The following is a 27,331-nucleotide window of genomic DNA, read 5'->3' as shown; positions in this document are numbered from 1 at the left end:
TCACTCAGGCCCCTCCTTAAGCCGTCACCTTGTCGTGGTGGAGGGGTTTGTGTGGCCCAGTGATCCTCGGAGCTAAGTTGTCTGGGGTACTTTATGCCCCTGGCAGGGTCACCCATGACAAACAGGTCCGAGGTGAGGGACCAGACAAAGCACGGCTCAAAGCCCCCTAATGATCACGACAAACAATGGACTTCGTTTTCCCTTGCCTGGACGCAGGTCACCGGGCCCTTCATTGGAGCCAGGCCTGGTGGTGGGGCTCGAAAGCGAGCGCCTGGTGGGGCCCGGCCGGCCACAGCCCGAAAGAGTAACATGGGTCCCCCGTCCCATGGGCTCACCACCTGTGGAAGGGGCCATAGGGGTTGGGGGCAGTGTGAGCTGGGCGGTGCCCGAAGGCGGGGATCTTGGCGATCCGAACCCCTGCTCCAGAAGATGGCTCTCGCGACGTGGAATGTCACCTCTCTGGCAGGGAAGGAGCCCGAGGTGGTTGGTGGTCACCAACGGTGAGGGATGCCGTCAAGCTGAAGAAGGAGTCCTATCAGGCCTTTTTGGCCTGTGGTAGGAGTTCGGTGAGGCCATGGAGAAAGACTTCCGGACGGCTTCGAGTAAATTCTGGTCCACCATCCGGCGTATCAGGAGAGGAAAGCAGTGCACCACCAACACTGTGTATAGTGGGGATGGGGCGCTGCTGACCTCGACTCGGGATGTTGTGAGTCGGTGGGGAGAATACTTCGAAGACCTCCTCAATTCCACCGACACGCCTTCCCATGAAGAAGCAGAGTGTGGGTTCTCTGAGGCGGGCTCTCCTATCTCTGGGTTTGAGGTCACCGAGGTCGTTAAAATGCTCCTCGGTGGCAAGGATGAAATTCACCCGGAGTTCCCTAAGGCTCTGGATATTGTGGGGCTGTTCTTGTTGACACGCCTCTGCATCATCGCGTGGACATCTGGGAGAGTGCCTCTGGATTGGCAGACTGGGGTGGTGGCCCCCCTTTTTAAGAAGGGGGACCGGAGGGTGTGTTCCAACTTCAGGGGGATCACACTCCTCAGCCTCCCTGGTAAGGTCTATTCAGGGGTGCTGGAGAGGAGGGTCCTTCGGGAAGTCGAATCTCAGATTCAGGAGGAGCAGTGTGATTTTCGTCCTGGCCGTGGCCTCGGCAGGGTCCTCGAGGGTGCATGGGAGTTCGCCCAACCAGTCTACATGTGTTTTGTGGACTTGGAGAAGGCGTTCGACCGTGTCCCTCGGGGACTACTGTGGAGGGTGCTTCGGGAGTATGGTGTACCGAACCCCCTGATACGGGCTGTTCGGTCCCTGTACGACTGGAGTCAGAGTTTGGTCCGCATATCCGCAAGTCGGACTCGTTCCCGGTGAGGGTTGGACTCCGCCAAGGCTGCCCTTTGTCGCCGATCCTGTTCATAACTTTTATGCACAGAATTTCTAGGCTCAGCCGAGACGTAGAGGGGGTCCGGTTTGGTGGCCTCAGTATTGCATCACTGCTTTTTGCAGATGATGTGGTTCTGTTGGCTTCATCAAGCCGTGACCTCCAACTCTCACTGGAGCAGTTCACAGCTGGCATGAGAATCAGCACCTCCAAATCTGAGACCATGGTCCTCAGTCAAAAAAGGGTGGCATGCTCTCTCTGCCCCAAGTGGAGGAGTTCAAGTATCTTGGGGTCTTGTTCACAAGTGGGGGAAGAATGGAACGGGAGATCGACAGGCGGATCGGTGCAGCGTCTGCAGTGATGCGGACTTTGTATCGGTCCGTTGTGGTAAAGAAGGAGCTAAGCTGAAAGGCGAAGCTCTAAATTTACAGATCGATCTACGTTCCTACCCTCACCTATGGTCACTAGCTGTGGGTCGTGACCGAAAGAACAAGATCACGGATACAAGCGGCCGAAATGAGTTTCCTCCGCAGGGTGCCCGGGCTCCCCCTTAGAGATAGGGTGAGAAGCTCGGTCATCCGGGAGGATCTCATAGTAGAGCCGCTGCTCCTCCACATTGAGAGGAGCCAGATGAGGTGGCTGGGGCATCTGATTCGGATGCCTCCCGGACGCCTCCCCGGTGAGGTGTTCCGGGCACAAAGGAGACCCCGGGGACGACCCAGGACACGCTGGAGAGACTACGTCCTTCGGCTGGCCTGGGAATGCCTCGGGATCCCCCCAGAAGAGCTGGATGAAGTGGCTGGGGAGAGGGAAGTCTGGGCGTGGATGGATGGATGGATGGAACTTCACTCAGGATGCTTTCCAAGTAAATTCTCTTGCATTCTAGGGTAGAACTCTCCCCTTTATACTCGTTACAGGCAACAATTTGAATCTTTGAATTCTTGGCTAGACATATATACACATGCCATTTAAAAAAACACAGACCCTCGTTCTTACAGAGTGAAGATAGTTGCATGAATCCCAAAAGATACCTTTGGACATGTTTTCGAAAAGCGGAAACTCCCACATGAAATGTAAAACTGAGATGTTTATGGTTTAGATGTATTAATGTTCATCACATAAAGCTTTTATGATTTTTTTTTTCCGACTGATGGACCACTCAGCGTTTCACACAACCCTGTGATGAGTTGGAGGAGAAAACACATTTACTTGGCTAAATACTCATTTTCTTCAGATAGATCTTCAAACATCTCAGATACCCGATATCATGTGCACAAGCTATGTGAGTACCTCATTCTTTGCCAATGCTGTGTGACCTCTGGACGTGACCCCCGCACATCTCAAACACCCCATGTCACCTGCACAAGTCACTTGACGACCTCATTCTTTGCAGCTGTCTCAGCCACCATCGACGCGGGGAAGGGATCATATTCACAGGTATGTTCACAAATGACCTTTTTTGTTGCCGATATGACACCCCTTATTTTTCTTTGCCACTACAGGTGTCCCCGAACATGATGTTATGCAACAAAAACGCCAGGGAACATGATCTCACTTAGTTTTCACCAGATGTGACTTCATTTTGTTTTCATCGGATGTGACGTCAAAGGGGGACAGGTGGCCTGAGAGGTGACGTCATCAGACACGTGCTCTGGCAGCGTGCAGAGTGATGACATCATAGGCAATCCATCATTTTGACATTATCCCTATATTCCCTCTCTCTTACAAGGTTAGACCCAGGGTGGGCAAACGTCACCAAAAATTTGACATATACATTCAATAAAAAAATTTCATTATTCCAAAATAGGTGTAGTATTTATAAAAACTCTTTCTTTAAAGCACAGTTGTTTGCTAGTGGCGCCTTGAGATTTTTCTGATGCCTTTTTACTTTGACACTACTTACTGCACTTGAGTACATTTTTCAGATAGCTGTACTTTGCTGGAGAATTCCTTTTTCTGATGACATTTTACTTTCACTTTACTGTATTGAAGCAGATTTCTTTCCAGCTATCTTGACTTGACTTGAGTATGTATTTAAAGACGACTTTTACTTTTCTTAGACTCCCTAATTTTAAAACAGATATTTGGCCATTCTTCTCCTTACTTCAATACTTCATCAATGTACTTCAGTAGATTTTTTTTCCAGGTACTTGACTTGAGTATTTCTTTTTCTGATGACTTTTTCTCCCTATTTGAAAACAGACATCTGTACTTTCCACTTGTTACGTTGTGAAAACACGCTTGCAACTTTCATCCATTTCCATTTCCATTTCATGCCACATCTATCCATTTCAGAGTCTGTACTTTTGTACTTTTAGTCGAGTACAGGAGTTGAATCAGTACTATTAGATAGAATCCTTGAATCATCCCCAGAGGTCAAATTCAGGAGTTATTCATCATCATTATTTGGTGCAAAATCACGAATCACGATCATTTTACTTACCTTTTTAGACAAGTATCTGTACTTCTACTTCAGTGCAGAGTTTGAGTACTTTTACCAGCTCTACGTAAAACCCTGCTAGTCTAAAGTCAAGCCATACCCAAAATGTTTTGTTATGTTCGCTCTCATCTGTGGCGCCACGTGATCGTGCCCAAATGCTCACAAATGATCAAACTTGAACAGATAAGCGGGGGTGCTGGATCCCATCCCAGCTATCTTCGGGCAAGAGGTGGGGTACACCCTGAACTGGTCACCAGCCAATTGCAGGGCACATAGAAACAATCAACCATTCGCACTCCCATTCATACCTACGGGCAATTAAGAGTCTTCATTCAACCTACCACCCATGTTTTTGGGATGTGGGAGGAAACCCATGCAGGCATGGGGAGAACATGCAAACGCCACACAGGCGGGGCCGAGATTCGAACACCGGTCGTTAGAACTGTGAGGCAGATGTGCTAAGCAGTCGCCCGCCAGTTAAAAACAACGTTTAGTCAAAATGTAAAGAAACATTATCTACGTTTAATGTTTTCTTGAACTTTTTTTTTTTTTATTGTGCATACATTTTTGTGCCGTTTTTACAATATATATATATATATATATATATATATATATATATATATATATATATATATATATATATATATATATTTTTTTTTTTTATTTTTTTTTTTTTAAATCTACTCACCTAAACGCAACTTTATTCATTGAGCACTTTACAAAAAAACACAGTTGAAGCAAAGTGCTGGACACAAATAAAAATCATACTTAAAATATAAAACTATTAAACATAAAACCTGTTCAAAACAAATAAACAGGCTCAATCTTCCTTGATATTCCACTTATCGCATAATCGCATAACTGTCCCAATTTAGAATTGCGTTCCATTGTGCAGCAACATGCCAGGGAGCACTGAGGTCTACTGAAGGGATGCAGCATCATTTAGAGCAAGAATAAGAAGCTGACAACGTCCCCAACTAAGCTCAAGTCATTGTAATAACTATTACATATGCACTTCAACATAAATAAGAAAGACATTTATATGACAGTAGGGATTGTCTGCTGCTGTCGGCCATGACATCTTGTATTTTGGAGAAACTGTCTGAAATATTCACCAAAAATCAATCCAAACTGTCACATTACGATGGTATCATTTTACTCTGGACCCAGAAGCAACCAGAGGCTGAGAGGGTTGTGGTGAAAGGTTTATTGGAGGGGAATTATCAAGGTGGATCCCTGGGGCGTACTGGCAGGTTGTCAGGACAGGGAGCGTGCGTGCGGAGATCAGCACAGCGAGGAACACGGAAGGAGCACTGAGGACAAGGAAGAACACGGAGGTCAGAGGTATGGCAAGACTGGCGCAGCTTCATGCAGGTTTGAGAGCCGCTGTACCACAGGAAAACGTTAATACTCTGCAAGAGTTTCCGGGATCTGGCAGACTTTTATGCAGGTGATGATGAGGGCTGATTGATGACAGCTGCGCGGCCGAGGTGGTGCTGAGAGAGAGAGGCAGGGAGAGAGAGAGTGCGAGGGGAGCGCAAAGCGCCACACCAGCTCCAACGAAAGAACTGCAGGGCACAGCTCATGACAAAAAACACCTTTTCTTAGGACTGTTTATCACTTATTGCTATTATTCTTATGACTCTCGTAATGCACCCAAAAGAACGAAAAGAGGAACAGACAGTTGGGAATAAATGGATACTATTTCATGGAACAAATGTTAGAATTTAGGTTACTAATGTTGGTCATTGTTTCGGATAGTTTCTAGGCCAACTATACAGACTTCAGATTTGAGTTTACTGTCAGACATTGATCTTACAGAATCTTCTGTATACATTCTATTTGCGTCCAACGTTTGCACTACCATTGTGGCATCGCTGCACTGTGTGTGTGTGTCCTCAGGAAACTCCCTCATTGAGCGTGCAAAGACCAAATGATTATTTCCCGCCCCAAACTTCCCCTTCACTCTCCAAAACAAGTGCCTCTGCCAATCCCCTGTAAACTATGAAGTGATTTAGCAACTGTTTTGTGTCCTCATGCGCCCCTTGTGGCCCACTTGTATAAAAGCAGAAGAACACCTCCTCCCCTCACTGATTAGTCTACTCAACACAACAGTGTCACCAGCGGCGACCATGCGTGTGTACTTCAGTGAGAAATGGATACTGGAGAGCAATGAGAAATTAATATATTTTGGGACATCAGTCATCCAGATGAAGTCATCCAGTGATGACAGTGAAGTCATCCAGTGAAGACTCGCCTTCGAGCCCCATTCCAGGGTCCAGGTGACCCACGTCAGGGCAAGGGAAAACATTTTCCTCCATTTTAAATCGTCTTGGAGCCTCATCTAGGACCTGAAGGGGTGTGATTGGGAGGAACGACCCCCCAATCAGAACCCGAGTGGTGTTCTGTTACTGGACTTCTGGGCTCACCACGGATTGTCCATAACGAACACATGGGGCAGGAGGCGGGGTACACCCTGAACTGGTTGCCAGCCAATCGCAGGGCACATAGAAACAAACAACCATCCGCACTCACAATCATGCCTACGGGCAATTTAGAGTCTCCAATTAATGCATGTTTTTGGGATGTGGGAGGAAACCGGAGTGCCCGGAGAAAACCCACGCAGGCACGGGGAGAACGTGCAAACTCCACACAGGCGGGGCCAGGGATTGAACCCGGGTCCTCAGAACTGTGAGGCTGACGCTCTAACCAGTCGTCCACCGTGCCGCCCCTCTCTCTCTCTCTCTCTCTCTCTCTCTCTCTCTCTCTCTCTCTCTCTCTCTCTCTCTCTCTCTCTCTCTCTCTCTCTCTCTCTCTCTCTATATATATATATATATATATATATATATACACACACACACACACACACACACACACACACACACGCGCGCACACACACACACAGTCTATGCTCGCAATGGATACAGCAACACTCCCATCTAGTGGATAGAGGGAGGTGTCAGTCAATCACATGTGTCAGTCAATCTTTTCAACTTGAAACTACGTTAAGTTTGTTTTAAGAATAAATGTGCATGCCTGCTGCCACAAACGCACCTTCAACAATTTACAAGCAGAATTGAATATTTACAAATGATAAATGCACACACAACATTAAAAAAACATCTAAATTGTGGATTTGTGGATGTGCAAAACACGTGCAAATAATTTTAAGACATCTCTCTCCTCATACTTTCTTCTTTGAAATAAAATATATTGTACACAACCGCGCTGACTGCCGTTTTTGCTTGCGTCCTAACAACATCCTGTTTCGGCCGGGTTTTTTTTGGTGACAATTCTTTCATGCCAAAACCAAAATTGCAATTTTGGACCGTTAAAGGCCGAAGATTTTCGGTGGCCAAAAATTCTGTGAATCATTAAATTATACTGTCTGTCCAAATTATAATTATTATTTTTTTTAATCCTTTTACCAGATATGAGTTAAAGCCAATGAAATCAGATGTCATAAATGCACTAAATGAAACCAAGGGTTAAATGATTTATTACAGCTATATACTTCCAAATGAACAGTCAAACCACAGTGCTCACCTTCTGGTTGACCTTGGCCATGTTTTCCCTCCACAGTCTGACCACACGGGACACCTGGCTGGGCAGGTAAATGTGAGCCAATAAAGCAGCTTAAGGTAGGCGCTTGGTTTTTATCAAAACCTCTTAACACTCATCCAGTCTGTGTGGAAAAGATGACAGAACAACAGTTACAACAGTCACTGGACTTTCACCGCAAAATCAGGACCCTTCAGTCACATGTGGTACTTACTTCCCTGCAGGAAGTAGGTCACAAAGGCAACGTTGTTCTTACCTTCCCTTCTGCACCCTCGGCCAGCTTGCCCACCATACGGGCGTTACCGGAAGCGGTGGCAAGGAGGAGTCAGCCCCCGTAATCCTTAGCATGCCGAAAGCATTCCTGGGTCAGGCCAAACTCACAGGCAGAAATACCCAGCTCTGCACACCGCTTCCACTTCTGCTCTGACTATGAGGGGGAAAGGAGGACATGTATAGGTTGATTCTGAATGTTTGGAAACCAATAAGTGCCAGGATACCAGAAATTCAAATGACAGTGGTAAGGAGAAGACTAGCCAATCAGAGACACCTCGCAAGAAGAAACTCATTCATTCAAACGTGTCACCCTGTGTTCTCAATCACTCTGCCTGGGTCAAATTTGCTGACAAGTGGTGCCATGGGAGAACGCTTTGTTGCCACCCAGAATAACGTACAGTATTGTTGTGATGTCACGGTGAATTGTCGTATTATGAATGTACAGAATGGACTGAGAATAAGCCCGTTTCAAGTCAGTGATTATTGTTGGGGAAAAAATTTTTAATTGTTCCAGGCTGCAGTGCATACGAGTGACCCGACTTGCGGATTTTTCAAGATACGAGCTGTCGTTGGGCTCTTTTTATACTTTGACTTGCGAGCAAAAAATTTATACGAGCGCTGTGTGGTGCCAGTGAACTCAACTCACTTCACAACAAGCAGCAGTTAGGCAGATTGTGTACAATTCATGAAAAAACAGGCTTCAAGGTGTTTACCGCCACTCCCAGTCCATGTTTACTGTCAAACTAAACAAAAAAATGTACATTGCATATTTAAAATACCCACAGCTTGGCTTCAGATAAGTCACTTTAGCTTAATGCAAACAATGTACAATATTTGGAAACAATATGGTGGAGCAATAGATACAGACGGACAATATAACAATACTCACAGGCATATATTCTTCATCCTCTGCAAAGAAGGACTAATATTAATGCGGTTTACTGAGTTTTGAGTGTCTCCATGTACAGTATATCTATCTGTATGTCCATTAAATTAAAGCAAAAAAATGTGTCAAAAATTATTTTGATGAAAATGTTTTATTTTTATTTTTTTTTAGAGAGAGACTGATGGATTAATGGCATTTTCATTAATTTGTGACTGAAGAGATGAAATATTGAAAGATGATTTAAGATACAAATATGTGAAGTTACGAGCATGGCCACTAAACCAATTGAACTCAAGGCACCACTGTCTTCTTAAAAAAGGACTCAAGTTACCTCTGCTTCTACAGCCAGCTGGTAGGCATTTTTCAAGTCTCCCAGCTGCAAGACCAGCCCAAATCTGTGCTCAGGGTCTGTCGTCAGCACTAATGCCTGCTGCTTGAAATCCTGGAGAAAAAAACACTAATAAGCACAGAGGAAGCCATCAATCGGTCGAACAACGAGGAATCAATAAAATGAAATGTAATGACAGGCTAATAATCCACTGACCTGTTTTTCCAGGAAGTGGGCCACTCTGGTCCGTTGCTCTTTTGCAATTGTGGGAAGCACCTTATCGGCCACACCAAAGTCCCTCCTCATGACAGCAGTCTGGTACTTGAGGACTGAGACCAGCAGGAGGTAGCTGACAATGTTGAGGCCCCTGTCTCTCAGATAGAGATGGTCATGTTTGGCTAAGAAGCCCAGTAAATACAAGGTTCTGCGCGGAAAGGAAACATCTTAAATGATGGCGCATTTCTGTGTTCTGCTATTACTATGCATCCAACCAGAGCTGACTTGAAAATAAGTTTAAGGTGACTTGAATGCAATCATAAATATATGACCTGTCCAAGTGAGCAAAAGTGACAATCTCTCCCCCTACAAAGTAGCTGAGTCTGTTCAGAGAGTTGGTGTAAATGAAGTAGTCGCCAACTCAGAGTCCAGTCTTCACGATCTCCCGGACCTCTCCCTGGACCTGAACCAGGAGAAAATCCATGAACAAACAAATGTAATGTGGGATCATTGTGAGAAAGTTCATTTGATGAGGTTACTGACTGTAAGGTGGTGGTAGGGGAGTGTGTGGCTTGACAAGGGGTAGGCAAACTATGGCCCGCGGGCTGCATCTGGCCCGTTGACCATTTCAATCCGGCCCGCCAAAGATTGGAACATCCATCCATCCATTTTCCAAGCCGCTTATCCTCACAAGGGTCGCGGGCGTGCTGGAGCCTATCCCAGCTGTCTTCAGGCAGGAGGCGGGGTACACCCTGAACTGGTTGCCTGCCAATCGCAGGGCACACATAAACAAACAACCATTCACACTCACATTCACACCTAGGGGCAATTTAGAGACTTCAATTAACCTACCATGCATGTTTTTGGAATGTGGGAGGAAACCGGAGTGTCCATAGAAAACCCACGCAGGCACGGGGAGAACATGCAAACTCCACACAGGCGGGGCCGGGGATTGAACCCCGGTCCTCAGAACTGTGAGGCAGATGCTCTAACCAGTCGTCCACGTGCTGCAAGATTGAAACAGAATCCCCCAAATAATCAAATTCATGACAACCTTCATTTGACCTTGTCCTGTGATGCCGAGTGGTTCCAATAGGTTGTGCTGTAATGTAAACTGGATGAGTTTTATGCTTCATTAAGCGCAGACAAATTTCCAAAAATCCGGAAGATGGCACAGAGGTTGCTGATGATGTTTGGCTCTACATATGTGTGTGAACAGACTTTTGTGTGATGAACACCAACAAAACATCCTTCAGATCCCAGCTGAGTGATGGACACCTCAGATGTGTTCTGAGAATTGCCACAACAAAACTAACACCAGACTTTGATGCACTGGCAAAAAAGTGTTAAACAAAACAACACTGTTCCCATTAAAAGTAAATCTAAGTATTAACACTACAATGCATTTGTTTTTTGTTTTTATATGTAAGCATCTGGTTCTGGCTTGGCCCGCCTGTCAAAGTTTAAAAGTCAATGGCCCCTGAGCCAAAAGGTTTGCCTACCCTTGTGCTAGACAGCATAGGATGGTGGTGTGTAAGATGATTCTGGCGGTAGGGAGGACGACTCAGAAGACAAAGGCAGAGTAGAGAACCATGTGGTGGAAGCTGAGAAAGGAAGAGTGTTGCACGGCTTTTCGGGAAGAGCTGAGACAGGATCTCGGTGGACAGGAGGAGCTCCAGAAGACTGGACCACTACAGTCAAGGTGATCAGAGAGACAGGCAGGAGAGTAGATGGTGTATCTTCTGGCAGGAAAGGAAAGAATGAAACTTGGTGGTGGAACCTCAAAGTACAGGAAATCATACAAGGAAAGAGGTTAGCTAAGAAGAAGTAAGACATTTGAGAGGACAGAGGAGAGGCGCAAGGAATACATTGAGATGCGACATAGGGCAAAGGTAGAGGTGGCAAAGGCCAAACAAGAGGCATATGAGCACATGTATGCCAGGTTTGACACTAAAGAAGGAGAAAATTATCTATACAGGTTGGCCAGACAGAGGGATAGAGATGGGAAGGATGTGCAGCAGGTTAGGGTGATTAAGGATAGAGATGGAAATGTGTTGACCAGTGCCAGTAGTGCTGGACAGATGGAAAGAATACTTTGAAGAGTTGACGAATGAGGGAAATGAGAGAGAATGAAAAGTAGAAGAGGGTGGTGGACCAGGAAGTGGCAATGACTAGTAAGGGGGAAGTTAGAAAGGCATTCATCCATCCATCCATTTTCTGAGCCGCTTCTCCTCACTAGGGTCGCGGGCGTTCTGGAGCTTATCCCAGCTAACATCGGGCAGGAGGCGGGGTACACCCTGAACTGGTTATCAGCCAATCGCAGGGCACATACAAACAAGCAATCATTCGCACTCACATTCACACCTACGGGCAATTTAGAGTCTTCAATTCATGCATGTTTTTGGGATGTGGGAGGAAACCGGAGTGCCCGGAGAAAACCCATGCAGGCACGGGGAGAACATGCAAACTCCACATAGGCAGGGATTGAACCTGGGTCCTCAGAACTGTGAGGCTGACGCTCTAACCAGTCGCCCACCGTGTCGCAGAAAGGCATTCAGGGGGATGCAAAATGGAAAGGCAGTTGGTCCTGATCACATTCATGTAACTTTATGGAAGCATCTAGGAGAGGTGGCTGTGGAGTTTTTGACCAGCTTGTTCAACAGGATTCTAGCGGGTGAGAATATGCCTGAGGAATGGAGAAAAAGTATGCTGGTGTCAATTTTAAGAGCAAGGGTGATGTGCAGAGCTGTGGGAACTACGGAAGAATAAAGTTGATGAGGCACACAACGGGAAAGAGTAGTTTTGGCTAGACTTAGGATAGAAGTCAGTATTTGCGAGCAACACTAAGGTTTCATGCCTAGAATAACTACCACAGATGCATTATTTGCCTTGAGGATGTTGATGGAAAAGTACAGAGAAGGTCAGAAGGTGCTAAATTGTGGGGCAGCCAAGGTTAGATGCTTTGGAGAAAAAGTTAGAGAGAGCAGACTTCGATGGTTTGGACACATCCAGAGGAGAGATAGTGAGTATATTGGTCGAAGGGCGATGAGGATGGAGCTGCCAGGCCAGAGAGCTAGAGGAAGACCAAAGAGAAGGTTGATTGATGTTGTGAGGGAAGACATGAGGGCGATGCAGGAGATGGGCTGACATGGAAAAGGATGAGACGCTGTGGCGTTCCCTAACGGGAGTAGCCCAAAAGAAAATAAGAAGGAGCTTGGTGTGTTTTGTTAATAGTGACATTCCGTAATTTCTTGTTTATAATGCGCACCCATGTATAATACGCACCAAGTTGACCTAAAAATTCTGGAAAACCTTTCTACCTATCTATAATGCATTTTTACAATGCATGATTTTGCTTCTACCCATATGATCAAAACAAAGTATTATCTGTATTTTGTTAGTTTTTATTAAAGAATTATTCTGAAGGTCTTTATTTGAACACGTAATCCTTTTTTTAATATACTTGCTCATATTTAGAAATTTACAGCCCTACTTTTATTTAGTAAATTAGAAAACACAGTTGTGCTCATGTTTTATTACCCAGGCAGAATTTGTAAGATGGGTAAAAATTTCTCAAGAGAACATGAAGGACCAGGCGAAACACTTAATTTTATTTTATTGGGGTTCAAATTAAATAGTCAAGCATTTCAGGAAAGCATTGTCATTAAACAAAACATAACTACAAAGAAATTAATGAAGGTGAACAACAACCTCATACCTCAGTCAGCCATATTAAACAAAAACGATATTTCACAAATTCTGCCAGTGTCTGTAAACTTATGAGCAAAACTGTGCATGTATGCAGTCATACGTATTCCTGTCACATTGGAATGAAAGTGTAGGCTACACTTTTTTTTATAACCAGTAGGTGGCGGTGGCATTTTGGAATGAAAGTGTACAGGTTTTGTATAACCACTAGATGGCGGCATACATTTATAAAATATATATATATATATATATATATATATATATATATATATATATACATATATATATACACACACACACACACACACACTATATATATGCCGCCAATATAAAAATATGTTTCAATCGCTTTTGTTATATTTGTCAGTTTTACAGTAAATATTTCATGGATTGACCAAAAAAAAAACAGCTTGAGGCAAGCTTTGCCTCTTATTTGGAGAACTGTAGACGAGAACTGAATACTTGTTTCAAGCATGTGGGGGGGGGGGGGGTTACTGTACCATAAAAAAGGGCTCATAACAATGGAAATACACACAGAGCATCCTCAATGCCGTCCTCCGTCACTCCTTCGTTGTTCTCTTGTGAGGCAGCTACTTTATTAACCATGTATCGAAGGGTGAAGAAAGACTCTTTAGTCGCGATGCAGACCAACTGACCAGAGTACGACCAGAAGATCTGCACACAGGACAAAAAAATTTAATAAAAAAGTCATATGTTGAGAAATAATAAAGTCATACTGTTTCACTCTAATTTGAAGGTGTTTTTGGCCAGCTTTTCTATTGCCCATATCACACAAAAACACTCCCCAAAGAGTCAATTTTTTGCGACACAAACTGAATTTCTCCGGAACCCATCATCCCACTTTCAAAATTCTTGATTTGCTGTACTCAGGTTGAAGTGGCCATTCCAACCAAACTTGTCATTTAAGACTGTCATTTTTGGAAAACCTTACGTGTTTAGGTTGGATCTCAATGCGGCGGATCAGTTCGGTGTTCTCCCAATCATAAAATCCCAGATCATTCACTGACCTCACCCCAAGCAAGAAACCTCCATTGATGCCTGCAGTGTCCAAAAAAAGAACATATTGGTTGTTGTTTTTACCAGCAATAACCTATTGAACCACAAGTTTGCTTTATGACAGTAATGCCATTACCCTTTGCTTCAAAGTCAGGCGTGAATGATTTCTTTACTTTGAAATTCTGCATTATTTTCACGATGCTTCTGCTTTCTCTAATCGCATATCTGTTAAAAAGAGAAGAGGCATTAACTATTACATATAGTTAATGCCTCTTAAACATACTGTAAATAAGAAAGACAATTATATGAGTAGGGATTGTGTTAGATATATTGTAGAAGTTATAATTTATTTGCTTAGCTTGCATGAGTATTATGGACAATTTTTAGAAAGAAAGATGTCTCGCCTTCAAGAAGATGACTCAGCAGGAATCATCAGAGAGAAGGACGTGGCCGGGACGTGGCAGGTGTTGGTGCCATGTTTTCACCTTGAAACCCTCCCCTTAGTGTGTTGTGTCTTGTAAACTTAGAAACCTCCCTATTTTCAAATAAATGCAGGAGCGACGGGAGAGATTGTTTAGAGCGTGTTGAGAGGCTGTAACCTGAACAATCTCCCATGCGCCCTCCTCATGAGAAAAAGAGACCAGCGTCTTCATTCCTTTTGTGTCTATTCATTATAATGTTGGGTAAGATAAATCCAACAGATTGTCTGCTGCTGTCATTTTACACAAATACATAAGCACTGAATAGAACATTTGCTCATACAGTAGCAATTGAGCAGTAAAGCAACCCAGACAGAATTAAAAGTGAACACTTACTCAGATGAGTCATGTGCCAAAGCAAACTCCTGTGCTGAGCCGAAGATCTTGATTCTCAGAGCTATGGCGGTACAGATGATGTCTCTCCATCGCCACACACTGCAACAAACCTATAAATGAGAGCTCGACATGAGAGCAGGTCACTCAGCAAGACATTGAAATTGTTTGTGCACATTCAGCGTACCTCCCGTTGGGGTTATGGTGGATAGTTTGAAGGTGTATCTCAAAACTTTCCAAGGCTTTCACCGCCAGTGGGAGCCTCTCTCCATCCTTAATCTCAGCATCACCCATTTCCATCAAGTTGTCGTGCTGTATTTGACGGTGCTTGGCCCAAATAATCTTCCCGCTGGTGTCCATTGACATGGCCGGCTCCTCGCGGCCCACCTGAAGACAAAACAAACAACAGATGTGATCGACAATGTTTTTTTTTGTATGCATGAAAGCAATGTGAAGACTGCTTTTATATCACCTGCACGATATTGAAGGGTACTTACACTATAGTAACAAGGTACAGTACTATCTTGATGAGTGCCCCAAATGACACGTTTTTCGAGTTACAAAGTCATGCTTGATCAATTTTTTGCTTTTAAGGTACGGTATGCCCTTGCAAGTGGGCAAGAAGAGCCACAATTGATTATGCACTTTCGGCTGTTAATTTAATATAAAAAACAGCCAAACACAAAATGACAGCACCCATAAGGAGCTGCTGTAGGCCCCAACTCACGCCTAGAAGATCACACGCAGAGTAACCTAACTACTAAGTCCACCCACATTCACCATCCTGACACGCTCCTTAAAGGCACACTTCCAACACGTACTACTGTACATACAGTAATACTTTATAAAACCAGTTTATTTCTTCACATTCTCTTTTTATTGTTTCATTATGTTTTTATACAATTTAGTTGTATTTGTCTTTATCAGAAACACAGCAAAAAAAACAAAAAAAAACTTGTGGTGTTTTTTTGGGGGTCCTGATTCAATGGCATTTCAATTAATTTAATGGTGAAAAATTGAGTTATAAGCTTGGTCACGGAACAAATGAACCTTGTACGCCAAGGTATGATTGTAACTCACATTAAGAAAAATTTACTTGCAGGAGCTGTGTGACTTCAATGATTAAAAATACTGTTCTTGTACTTTAACAATGATGCTGCCTTCATCATAGCCCAGCGCTACATTGTTGGAGCCCCTGAGGACGCACGCACAACGCACTCGCTCCATACCGTAGTTGAGGGTGCTCTCCAGGCGGTATGTGCTTGAGTGCCAAATACGTACCGTACCTTCAGTGAGAGATAATGTTGTGCGAAGCAAAGACTAATATAGTTGTTGGAAGAGAACGGAACACGAGATATTGCAGCTCACCATCTTCTCACTCAGTGATTATGATTGGCAGCTCTGGGTGGAAGCTAACGCATGAGACATTCTGAGCATGGCCGTCCAGTGTCTGAACACAGGTCTTGTTCTAGAACAGAATTAAACTCCAGATAAATTATTTTTAGAGATGTCCCAATCGCATTTTGTTTTGCACCCAAGTCGGTCTTTAATGTTAAATAACTCCCGATACTCAGTCCCAATCAGATACATAAAATGAATAATAAATAAAAATGATAAATAAAAAAAATAATAAAATATTTAGCATTTACCAAAAATAAATAATTTTGGTAATCCTAATTGACCTAAAACAGGAAAAAAAACATCATAACATACTTGTCTTTTAGTGTTGGCAGCTATAGGTGGTAACTAGCCACATTTTCAGTTTTTTTGTGAAGGCCTTGTATGTTTGTAAGCAGTTTAACCTCCTCAGGTACTGAGTTCCACTCACCAGCGCTCCTCACTGACCAGGCTGACTTACTGAAAGTGCTCCTGCACAGAGGAATGAGACAGTCACCTCTGACAGAGCCTTGAGTGACACGCTCAGAGCTGTTTCTTAGGCTGATGAACTCAGCCAGAGGAGCTGGAGCCAAATCATGCAGTACTTTATAAATCAAATTTAAATCTGCAAATATGTGAAGGTTGTCCCAGTTTAAAAGACTGTATTTTTTTTTAATTGCACAGTGATGATAGTGCCTTGTTTTTTTTATCCATCACTTTAATTATTTGTTTGTACAAAACTTCCAATGTTTTTTTTGCATTCTGACCAGCCTGGGACCAACTGGTTATGCAATAGTTAAAGTGACTAAGAATCATTGAATGTAAGTATATTTTTGCGGCTTCAGTTGACATTTCATTTCGAATTGCACGAACATTTGTGAGGTTTAATTTGATGTTTTTACACAATTTGTCAATATGGGCTTCAAAGGAAAGCTGTGAATCTATTATTAACCCAAGATATTTGTATTGGCTGACAATTTGCATTTTTTCTCCATTAACAAGTATGTCGGGGTCAGGTGAGACTCTATTTGTTTAAGTGAAATACATGACTACAGTTTTAGAAACGTTTAGCTGTAGACAGCACTCCTGCAACCAAGTTGTGACACAGGACATTGTATTAGTGAGTTTAGCAGCAACAGTATCTTTGGAGCGACCATGAACAAAGAAAACCGTGTCATTTGCATACATTACGCACTCAGCTTCAGAACAAACAGTGGGCAAATCGTTGATATAAAGACTAAAGACAAGGGGGCCTAATATTGATCCCTGAGGGACTCCAGACTGCAGATCAGAGTCTCTTGACTCTGATCTGCAGTTGTTAACTGATACAGATCATGCAGATATGATTCAATCCAGCTCACAGCTTTGCGAGAGAAGTTACATTTTGAGAGCTTGGTAAGAAGAACAGAGTGATTTACTGTGTCGAAAGCTTTCCTGAGGTCCAAGAGGTTCCTGAGTGCGCCCCTACAACTCCACCCTTGTCGAGAGAAGATTTTATTTTCTCAATGAAGAGGCATGTAGCCATTTCAGTGAAATGCTTGGATCTGAAACCAAACTGCATGGCGTGGAGAGAGGGGGAGCTGCTGTATAAATAATGGACAATCTGCTCTGACACCCATTTTTCTGTAATTTTGGAAATGGCCTGAAGAATGCTTATAGGTCGGTAGTTATTCAGAGAAGTTGAATCACCGGATTTAACGACAGGGGTAACAATAGCAGATTTCCAGGCCTTTGGAAAGTGACCAGATGAAATTGAAAGATTAATGATTGTGGCAATAGGGGTAGCAAGAGTTGTACCTAGATCTTTGAGCATGTTCGTGTCCATTCCGAAAACATCCTTTGCCTTAGATGGTTTGAATGAATGAATTAAATCGATAACTTTGGTCTCAGTAATATTTGTAATAGTAAAGAACTGCGTTGCAGACAATGCAGGGTATTCCTTCCTTTGTTTTGCTGCAAATTTAGCAGAGATTTCTGACACAGATTCAATGAAGTAGTGGTTAAAAGCATCAGCCATCACTTGAGGTTCCGTCAGGATGTTTCCATTTAATTGAATTTGCATTAGCTTTGTTTTGTTATTTTGTGTATCACACAGGAGGTTTTTTTATATAATTCCAGGTTATTTTAGAATTTCCCTTTGCACTATTCAAAGCAGGAAAGAAAAAGTCAGCTTTAGATTTTCTTATTTCTTTCACTACCCTATTTCTCAGTGAAATAAAGTGGTGTCTATTGTATCGTGATTTGACCGTCAACTTCAAGGAATTATCTCGTTCTTTCATCAGTTTCAGAATAAATGGAAGGAAACAAGGAAGGCCATTCTTTCTAGCTTTTAGTTTAATTATCCGTGTAAATTGTATAATCATTTTTTGTATTTTGTTGAGTGGCACGGTGGCCGACTGGTTAGAGCGTCAGCCTCACAGTTCTGAAGACCCGGGTTTAATCCCCGGCCCTGCCTGTGTGGAGTTTGCATGTTCTCCCCCTGCCTGTGTGGGTTTTCTCCCGGCACTCCGGTTTCCTTCCACATCCCAAAAACATGCATGAATTGGAGACTCTAAATTGCCCATAGGCATGACTGTGAGTGCGAATGGTTGTTTGTTCCTATGTGCCCTGGGATTGGCTGGCAACCAGTTCAGGGTGTACCCCACCTCCAGTTTACTTCTTGGATAGACTGTTGGAAATTTTGTTGTTCATGTTTTGGTATCCTATAGGATTCAGTGGTGGCCAAGGGTTTGAAGCGCTTTTTATTTAATTTTCTTGTGACCATTATAAGATTGTGATCAGATAATCCTGTGAGCATATTGTATGGCTTTAAGATCCTTTCTGGCCTATTAGTAAAAGCTAGATAAATCTGAGTGCGGGTGGAGTTTGTAATTCCCGCAGGGCCATTAATTACCTGAGTCATATCCATATCATCCATAACCCTTTTCAATTTTTTCCTAACTTTGTTAACTTCCCAATTAACATTTGGTCACCCATTATTATCACGTCTTTTGCAAGATTGAGTTGTTTCAGTAAAATTTCCAGCTTTTCATAAAAATCTGCATTTGATGAGGGTGGCCTATAAATAACTACAAGAAAAAAAGACATTTGCTGTGACAAAGAAACAGTTAGTCCAAGAAATCCTGTAACATGTATTTCATCCATGCATCCATCCATCCATTTTCTGAGCCGCTTCTCCTCACAAGGGTTGCGGGCGTGCTGGAGCCTATCCCTGCTATCATCGCAGGGCACATACAAACAAACAACCATTCGCACTCACAGTCACACCTATGGGAAATTTAGAGTCTCCAATTAATGCATGTTTTTGGGATGTGGGAGGAAACCGGAGTGCCCGAAGAAAAGAAAACCCACGCAGGTACGGGGAGAACATGCAAACTCCACACAGGCAGGGTCGGTGATTGAACCCGGGTCCTCACAACTGTGAGGCTGACGCTCTAACCAGTCGTCCACCGTGCCGCACATGTATTTCATTACAATTAAAAGTGTCCTTGGCATAAATCATAACACCTCCTCCCTTAGAACCCTGTCTGTCTTTTCTAAACATTTTATAACCAAGGACAGATAGTATTGCTGAGGGCGAAGATTCATGGAGCCATGTCTCAGATAGGCAGAGGAAGTCAATATTTGAGTCAGTGAGAAGTTGATTGACCTGATCACTTTTCGTTAAAATGCTTCGTATATTTAAGTGTGCACAAAGAATGCCTCTTGGTTTACGTGTTGAGTCCCATATTAATTTAGAGTTATTGGTTTACGTGTTGAGTCCCATATTAATTTAGAGTTATTAACGGTTTGGAACACCCTGCATTTCCGGTGCTTTAGTATTGCGGGGGTTTTGGCAGCCCACTGTTTCTTTTATTGGCAATGTTTCCATATAGCTTTACGCTGCCAGCTTCCACATCAGCCAGCAGTGGTGAAGGCCCAGCTGGCAGAGGTGGAGGCCCAGCCAGCAGAGGTGGAGGCCCAGCCGGCAGAGGTGGACGCCCAGCCGGCAGTGGTGGAGGCCCAGCCGGCAGTGGTGGAGGCCCAGCCAACAGTGGCGGAGGCCCAGCCAGCAGAGGCGGAGGCCCAGCCAGCAGAGGCGGAAGCCCAGCCAGCAGTGGTGGAGGCGGAAGCCCAGCTAGCAGTGGTGGAGGCCCAGCTGGCAGAGGTGGAGGCCCAGCCAGCAGAGGTGGAGGCCCAGCCGGCAGAGGTGGATGCCCAGCCGGCAGTGGTGGAGGCCCAGCCGGCAGTGGTGGAGGCCCAGCCAACAGTGGCGGAGGCCCATCCAGCAGAGGCGGAGGCCCAGCTAGCAGAGGCGGAGGCCCAGCTAGCAGAGGCGGAGGCCCAGCTAGCAGTGGTGGAGGCCCAGCTGGCAGAGGTTTGAGGCCCAGCTAGCAGTGGTGGAGGCCCAGCTAGCAGAGGTGGAGGCCCAGCTAGCAGTGGTGGAGGCCCAACTAGCAGTGGTGTTGGCCCAGGTAGCAGTGGTAGAGGCCCAGCTAGCAGAGGTGGAGGCCCAGCCGGTAGAGGTGGTGGCCTAGCTAGCAATGATTTTAGCTGATCTAGCAGTGGTGTTAGTCTGGCTGCTCGAGGTAAAGGCCCAGTTGGCAGTGATGTTGGCCCAGGTACTTTCTCATTAGACCTCAAACTTTTACAAGTACTACAGATTTTGTTAGCTCTCCAAGTCTCACCATCTGGAAATTGAGTAGCTTAATAGGTGCAAGTGTTCATTAAAAGCGAAGCAGAGGTTTTATTCTTAAAAATTACAATTTATATATACAATCAAGCCATATACCTACACCCAGAAATTTCATCTGCCCTACAGATAGTCCGCTGCCTTGGCCATTTTAGAGCGCCTCATTGTCAGCTGTGAGTGCGTACACATCATGGAGAGAAAGTTGGAAGAGCAAGGAGTAGGTAAGAAGTCAGATGTGACAGCCAGCATGTGTACCGGGGCTTCATGGTAGCTTGGCTGCTTTAGAGCGCCCCGTTGTCACGGCATGGAAAAGTCCCGTGACAACCCGGTGGGATATATTCCAGCCCCCGAACGATTTAAGCGTATATATTTTCGTGGCTCAAACATGTAGATATGTGTAGGCATAAGAAAGATGCTAGAAAAATGAACATCCATTTTCAGGTCATAGTAGTAGTATTTGATTGACAGTTAAGCAGGTTGTGGTTTTATGCATTCAGCGGACACGCCCCCATCATTTGAGAGGAGAAAAGAAGATTTATTTTTCATGATTTTGAAATGATTATATTATATGATTTTATATACTTGATTTTATTTTTTAATCATTCAAATTTGGCACGGTTGTTAACAATACTCCTCCTTGTGGCATGTAAATTTTAGAAGATTTAATAAAGACTCAATTGAAATGTATCGCTCATAAATGTGTAAATAAAAATTAAATGTTTGAGAACTGTACTTAAATGTACTGTACTGGATTCAAAAAAGTTTATATCACTGTAACATTATGGACAGCTTAAACATTTAATTCAGTGACTGTTAGAGTTTCAGAAAAGAGAACAAAAGTCGCGGCCGGGGTATAACCTGCCGGCCGTACAAACCTCTATTGCCCGGTTCCTTTATTCTGTTCGAGGTAAAACTTCCATGATTCCACTTACCCTTTTCATGGAAAGTTTAAACAATTTATTTGACAATACAAAGTCAAACAATAAGGTTGGAAAAGGTTTAGCGCTGGGCTCTCCCACGTGTGGCTCAGAACAGCATGTGTGGTGAAGAGAGCGCAGAAATTCTTGCCCGCTTGTTTTGTGGTCAAAACCGCTTCCCGTCGTGACGTCATGCAGTCTCGGACCAATCGTAGCTTCACCCTAGTGTATGAGGTCCGTTCGGAAATTCAGTCCGATGCTCCCATCGCGCCCCCCAGAGACAGACCATGCTCCACTTTCTATAACTTTCCTAATGAGCGTGTTGGCTATTGCTCGGGATACATCTGTACATCCGCCATATGGAATGTGTCAGTTTTACTTGTATCAAGTGATAAACAAGGCAAGATAAATCCAACAGGCACGCACACTAACAACGCTCTGAGTTACCGAAGGTTCCGGGGTGTGGACAGCGCGCCCGGAGTGAACTTCCCAACGCACTCTATGTTGATATGTTGTGCGTTTGTTGTGTCGGTGCGACTGAGGGTAATGCAATTATATGTTTATAAGGATATCTGGATGTGTAAGTGTAATGGAATGAATCAAACAAAAGTGTATACAGTGTTGTGTAAGCGTGCAGCCAGGAATTTCTATCAACTCCCCCTGTTGTGTGTGTGTGTGTGTGTGAACAATGTGTATCCTATATGTAGACCCCCATACCCAACACCAAAGTACCCGGCCCCCCAACGGGTTTGACTTTTGACAACTCCGCCACTGGGCGGTGGGTAGGTGTGTGCGACAGTTGGAAAAACCTAACTATGTATCGGAGAAAAAAGGTGGGGACTACTTCGTACAAGTTTGTGTCACGTACTACTATTGATACTCATACCATATTTTGAGCAGAACTGCATGAGATTACGCAGGAGTTGTGGTTTGGGCGCTGTACGAACAACTTCTTCCTACCTTAATAGTCCTGTCTTGGGAGGCACTTGCAAACTGATTATTGTCTTTAGGGTTGATGACGATCTGCATGACATAGTGCCTGTGACCCTCAAACACCTGGCTGCAGGTCCACTTCTTGTCCCAGTCCCATAGCTTGATCAACTTATCATCTACAAAGAGATGGGCACAGTGTTTAAGAAGTGCACCGCTGGAGGAATACATTTATCTGTTTGTTGGTGTGGATTACAAGAAGAAGCATACCACTGCTGGTGAGGATGAAGGGCTGAGTTGGGTGGACAGCGATGCAACGGATGTAGTCAGAGTGAGCCTCAAACATGTGAACACGCTCCAAGGTGTTGTAGTTGAACACACGGATCTGCAGGTCATCCTACCAAGGGAGAAGAACATTTTCTAACCATTAATAGTCATGAAAAAAACACTCTGACAAAATATTCTCTTGGTATCAGTCTATTTAGGAAAATGAAAGGATATGAAAACCCAGTTATCAAAAGAAAACAGTAGTGTGATAACAGTGTTTAAGATAGATAGTCTTGCCTTGACTTATGAGTTCATTCTGTGACCAACCTCGTAACCAGGGGTGGGGAGAGTAGCCAAATATTGTACTCAAGTAAGAATACTGTTACTTAAGAATAATATGACTCAAGTAAATAGTAGTCATCCAAATATTTACTTGAGTAAAAAAGTACTCAATGAAAAAAATACTCAAGTAAAGAGTAACTTCTGATTTTTTTTGTTTTGTTTTTTTTAATCAGAGCATGAACATCAAATAACATTTTTTAAAAAACAACATATGGGAGTCAACACACACCTGCCACCATTTAAATTTTTAACTGCCCAGAAATCGATTAGTGGAGGACCCGTTGACGTTGAATGTGCAGAGGAGCTAATAAAGCCATTAAAAGCATTAAATCGGTGCTTCGTGCCTTTATTGTTGCCGCCACCCAGCTCAGCTGTGCAACGAGAGAAGGGAGTTAACCCCTGCGTCTCCCGACCACGGTCAGGTGACCGTAGCAGGAAAGGTTAACACTTCGTATAGAGTAACTAAAATACATTAAAATAAAAAAATAAGATGCCGTACTTACCATTACTGCTGAGAGTGTGAAAAAAGGAGGGCGAAAAAAGCAAAGATACTCCCGCAGCACAAACAGAGAAAAGCACTATGCACTAGCTAAGCAGAAACACTATGGTGCTGGGACAAAATGGCGGACGAGGCACGGGCGTCGTAAAGTCGAAACGCCGTAGGTCGAGTGCGTCGTAACTCGAGGACTTCCTGTATTATGACCTTTACTCTAAATATGCCATATTAAAAAAATTGAAAGTGGAATATTTGTTATGACATAATTAGAGCCTTGAATAAGTCATAACAAAATAGATTTGTATGCATTATCATTTTTGGAAGAATGGCAGTTTAAAAAAACAACAACACTGCAGTAATTTGAGCCAAAAGATGGTAGAGGCTTTTAAGTGTGAAACTACCTCAAGAATATTTGATTACTTTCAACCCCCTATTTGTGTATTTTTTTAAATAATGCCCTCTCAGGACAATAAAAGCAGTATTCTGTTATGACCATAACTCTAAATATGCCCTACATGTATCCATCCATCCATTTTCTGAGCCGCGTCTCCTAACTAGGATCGCGGGCGTGCTGGAGCCTATCCCAGCTATCATCGGGCAGGAGGCGGGGTACACCCTGAACTGGTTGCCAGCCAATCGCAGGGCACATACAAACAAACAACCAGTCGCACTCACATTCACACCTATGGGCTATTTAGAGTTGTCAATTAACCTACCATGCATGTTTTTGGGATCTGGGAGGAAACCGGAGTGCCCAGAGAAAATCCACGCAGGCACGGGGAGAACATGCAAACTCCACACAGGCGGGGCCGGGGATTGAACCCGGGTCCTCAGAACTGTGAGGCTGACGCTCTAACCAGTCGTCCACCGTGCCGCCCCCTACATGTATATTTAAAAAAAAAAAAAAAAAAAAAGTGGAAAATTTTATATGAGGTAATTACACCCTTAAATTTTGTTTATTTTAAATATAGCGAGGCTGTCCCCGATGGTGCCGTCATGCTTCCGGGTTTTCATCTTCACCGAGCAGACCGCATCACGGAGTTATCGGGGAAAACAAAAGGCGGCGGGATATGCTTCTATATCAACGAAAAATGGTGTACGGACGTCACGGAGCTCAGCACACACTGCAGCCCGCAGTTGGAGTCGCTGTTTTTTTAACTGTAATCCATTCTACTCGCCGCGTGAATTTGCATCATTCATCCTGGCTGGCGTATACATCCCGCCTCAAGCTAACACGTACGCCGCACTGCTAACGCTCGCCGAACAAGTCAACGAAATTGAAAAAAAAACACCCGGACTCGTCCATCATTATTCTCTGGGACTTTAACAAAGCTAAACTCAACCACGAACTCCCTAAATACAAGCAGCACATCGACTGTCCTACCAGGGAAAATAACATTTTAGACCACTGCTATACTACGCTAAAAAACGCATACCGTGCTATACCTCGTGCAGCCCTGGGCTCGTCTGATCACTGCTTAATTCTCTTAATACCGACGTACAGGCAAGAACTTAAATGCGCGAAGCCTACAGTGAAAACAGTGAAAAAGTGGACCAATGAAGCAAAGGTAGAACTTCAAAGCTGTTTAGACTGCACAGACTGGAGTGTCTTTTAAAATTCAGCTGGCAGCCTGGATGAATATACGGACACTGTCACATCCTATATAAGTTTCTGTGAAGAGGTTTGTGTACCAACAAAGTCATTTCGCACTTTCAACAACAACAAGCCGTGGTTCACTGCCAAATTTAAGCAGCTTCGCCAAGCTGAGGAGGACGCATATCAGAGCGGGGACAGGGCCCTGTATAATCGAGCTAGAAACCAGCTGACTAAAGAAATTAACATTACAAAGAGGAACTATGCAGCAAAGTTGGAAAAACAGTTTAGCGCTAACGACTCTAAACGACACCACCGACCCCTATCACACCACCGACTTCTGCGTTAACCATCCACGAACAGGATGTGAGCCGCATCTTCAAACAACAAAAGATTAGCAAAGCGGCAGGCCCAGACCATGTGTCCCCATCCTGCCTCAAAGTCTGCGCGGACCAGCTCGCACCAGTCTTCACTACGCGAGGATCCTGTTCGTGGACTTCAGCTCAGCGTTCAACACCATCATCCCTGAACTCCTTTCATCCAAGCTTCTCCAGCTCAGCGTCTCACCTGCCATCTGCCAGTGGATTTACAGCTTTCTGACGGGCAGGACACAGCAAGTGGGGCTGGGGGAGGCCACCTCATCCACACGCAGCATAAGCACTGGGGCGCCCCAAAGTTGTGTCCTCTCTCCGCTGCTCTTCTCTCTCTACACGAACGACTGCACCTCAACGCACCCGGCTGTCAAACTCCTGAAGTTTCCAGATGACACCACTGTCATCGGCCTCATCAAAGACGGCGACGAGTCTGAATATCGACAGGAAGCGGAGCGGTTGGAGCTGCGGTGCAGCCGACACTACCTAGAGCTGAACACGTAGAGATGACTGTAGAGATGATCGTGGGCTTCAGGAGGCATCCTCCGCCACAGCTGCCCCTCACGTTGTCCAGCTGTCTTGTGTCAACCGTCGAGACCTTCAAGTTCCTGGGAATTACAGTCTATCAGGACCTGAAGTGGGCGACCAACATCAACTCCATCCTCAAAAAGGCCCAGCAGAGGATGTACTTCCTGCGGCTTCTGAGAAAGCACGGCCTTGCCACGGGAGCTGCTGAGGCACTTCTACACAGAGGTCATCGAATCAGTCCTGTGTTCTTCCATCACAGTCTGGTTTGGTGCTGCTACAAAAAAGGACAAACTCCGACTGCAACGGACAATCAAAACTGTTGAAAGGATTGTCGGTACCCCCCACCGACCCTTGAGGACCTGCACGCTGCCAGAACCAAGACAAGAGCGTGCAAAATCCTCTCGGATCCTCCACATCCCATCATCAGCTCTTCCGGCTCCTTCCCTCAGGTAGGCGCTACCGATCAATGCAAACTAGAACTAGCAGACATTCCAACAGCTTCTTCCCTCTTCCAATCAACGTCTTAAACACCTAACCTACAATTCCATTACAACATGCTGGCAATTTTTTTTACTTGAGTTTGTTGTCACATTTCTGTGGGGCCAATTATATATTACTCGGGCCCTCAGTGTAGTAGTCTCGCCACGCTGCACTATTTGCATATCTGTTGTTGACCAATACTGGCCACTCATGCCAGAGTAGCATCTGCAACATTAGCACAATCAACATTGTCCCAGATTATCGCACTACTAGTCACTTTAAACTGCATACATTCCTTGAGGTTTCGGCGCTCTTTGCACAATGGTCATTGAACCGGACTATTGCTATATTAGTCATTCAAACTGATCTAAGTGCTAGAGGACATTCTTTTTGCACAATTGTCAAAAAAAAAACATTAATTTGTATCTGCATTACCAGATTACTAGCAACCTTTTATTGCTCAGTGACTGTTTTTCTCAGTGTCTTTAAGTCTCACAAGTATTCTCTGTCATTTGAGTGTCTGTGTCGTAATAGAGCGGCTCCAACTACCAGAGACAAATTCCTTGTGTGTTTTTTGGACATACTTCACAAAATAAAGATGATTCTGATTCTGATGTAGTAGTTGGCTTCTTTCGGTGCAGGCTATCTTGTTTTCATTGTTGTTTACTGTTTTACTAGAAGTGTCGTTTTTTTATGTCGCTGTTGCCGAGATATTTTGTCCAAGTTGCGTTGCCGTACTA

General features: G+C 44.3%; 1 pseudogene; it reads right to left on the bottom strand.

Moving 5' to 3' along the window:
- Positions 1-5,039: 5,039 nt before the first annotated feature.
- LOC133399409 (coatomer subunit beta'-like) lies at positions 5,040-22,679 on the bottom strand (annotated as a pseudogene).
- Between the last annotated feature and the right edge of the window lie 4,652 nt (positions 22,680-27,331).

The sequence above is a fragment of the Phycodurus eques genome, chromosome 2 (assembly GCF_024500275.1).
Source record: "Phycodurus eques isolate BA_2022a chromosome 2, UOR_Pequ_1.1, whole genome shotgun sequence".
Classification (NCBI taxonomy): Eukaryota; Metazoa; Chordata; class Actinopteri; order Syngnathiformes; family Syngnathidae; genus Phycodurus; species Phycodurus eques.
The sequence above is the reverse complement of the archived record's forward strand: the minus strand, read 5'-3'. Positions and strand labels throughout refer to the sequence as shown.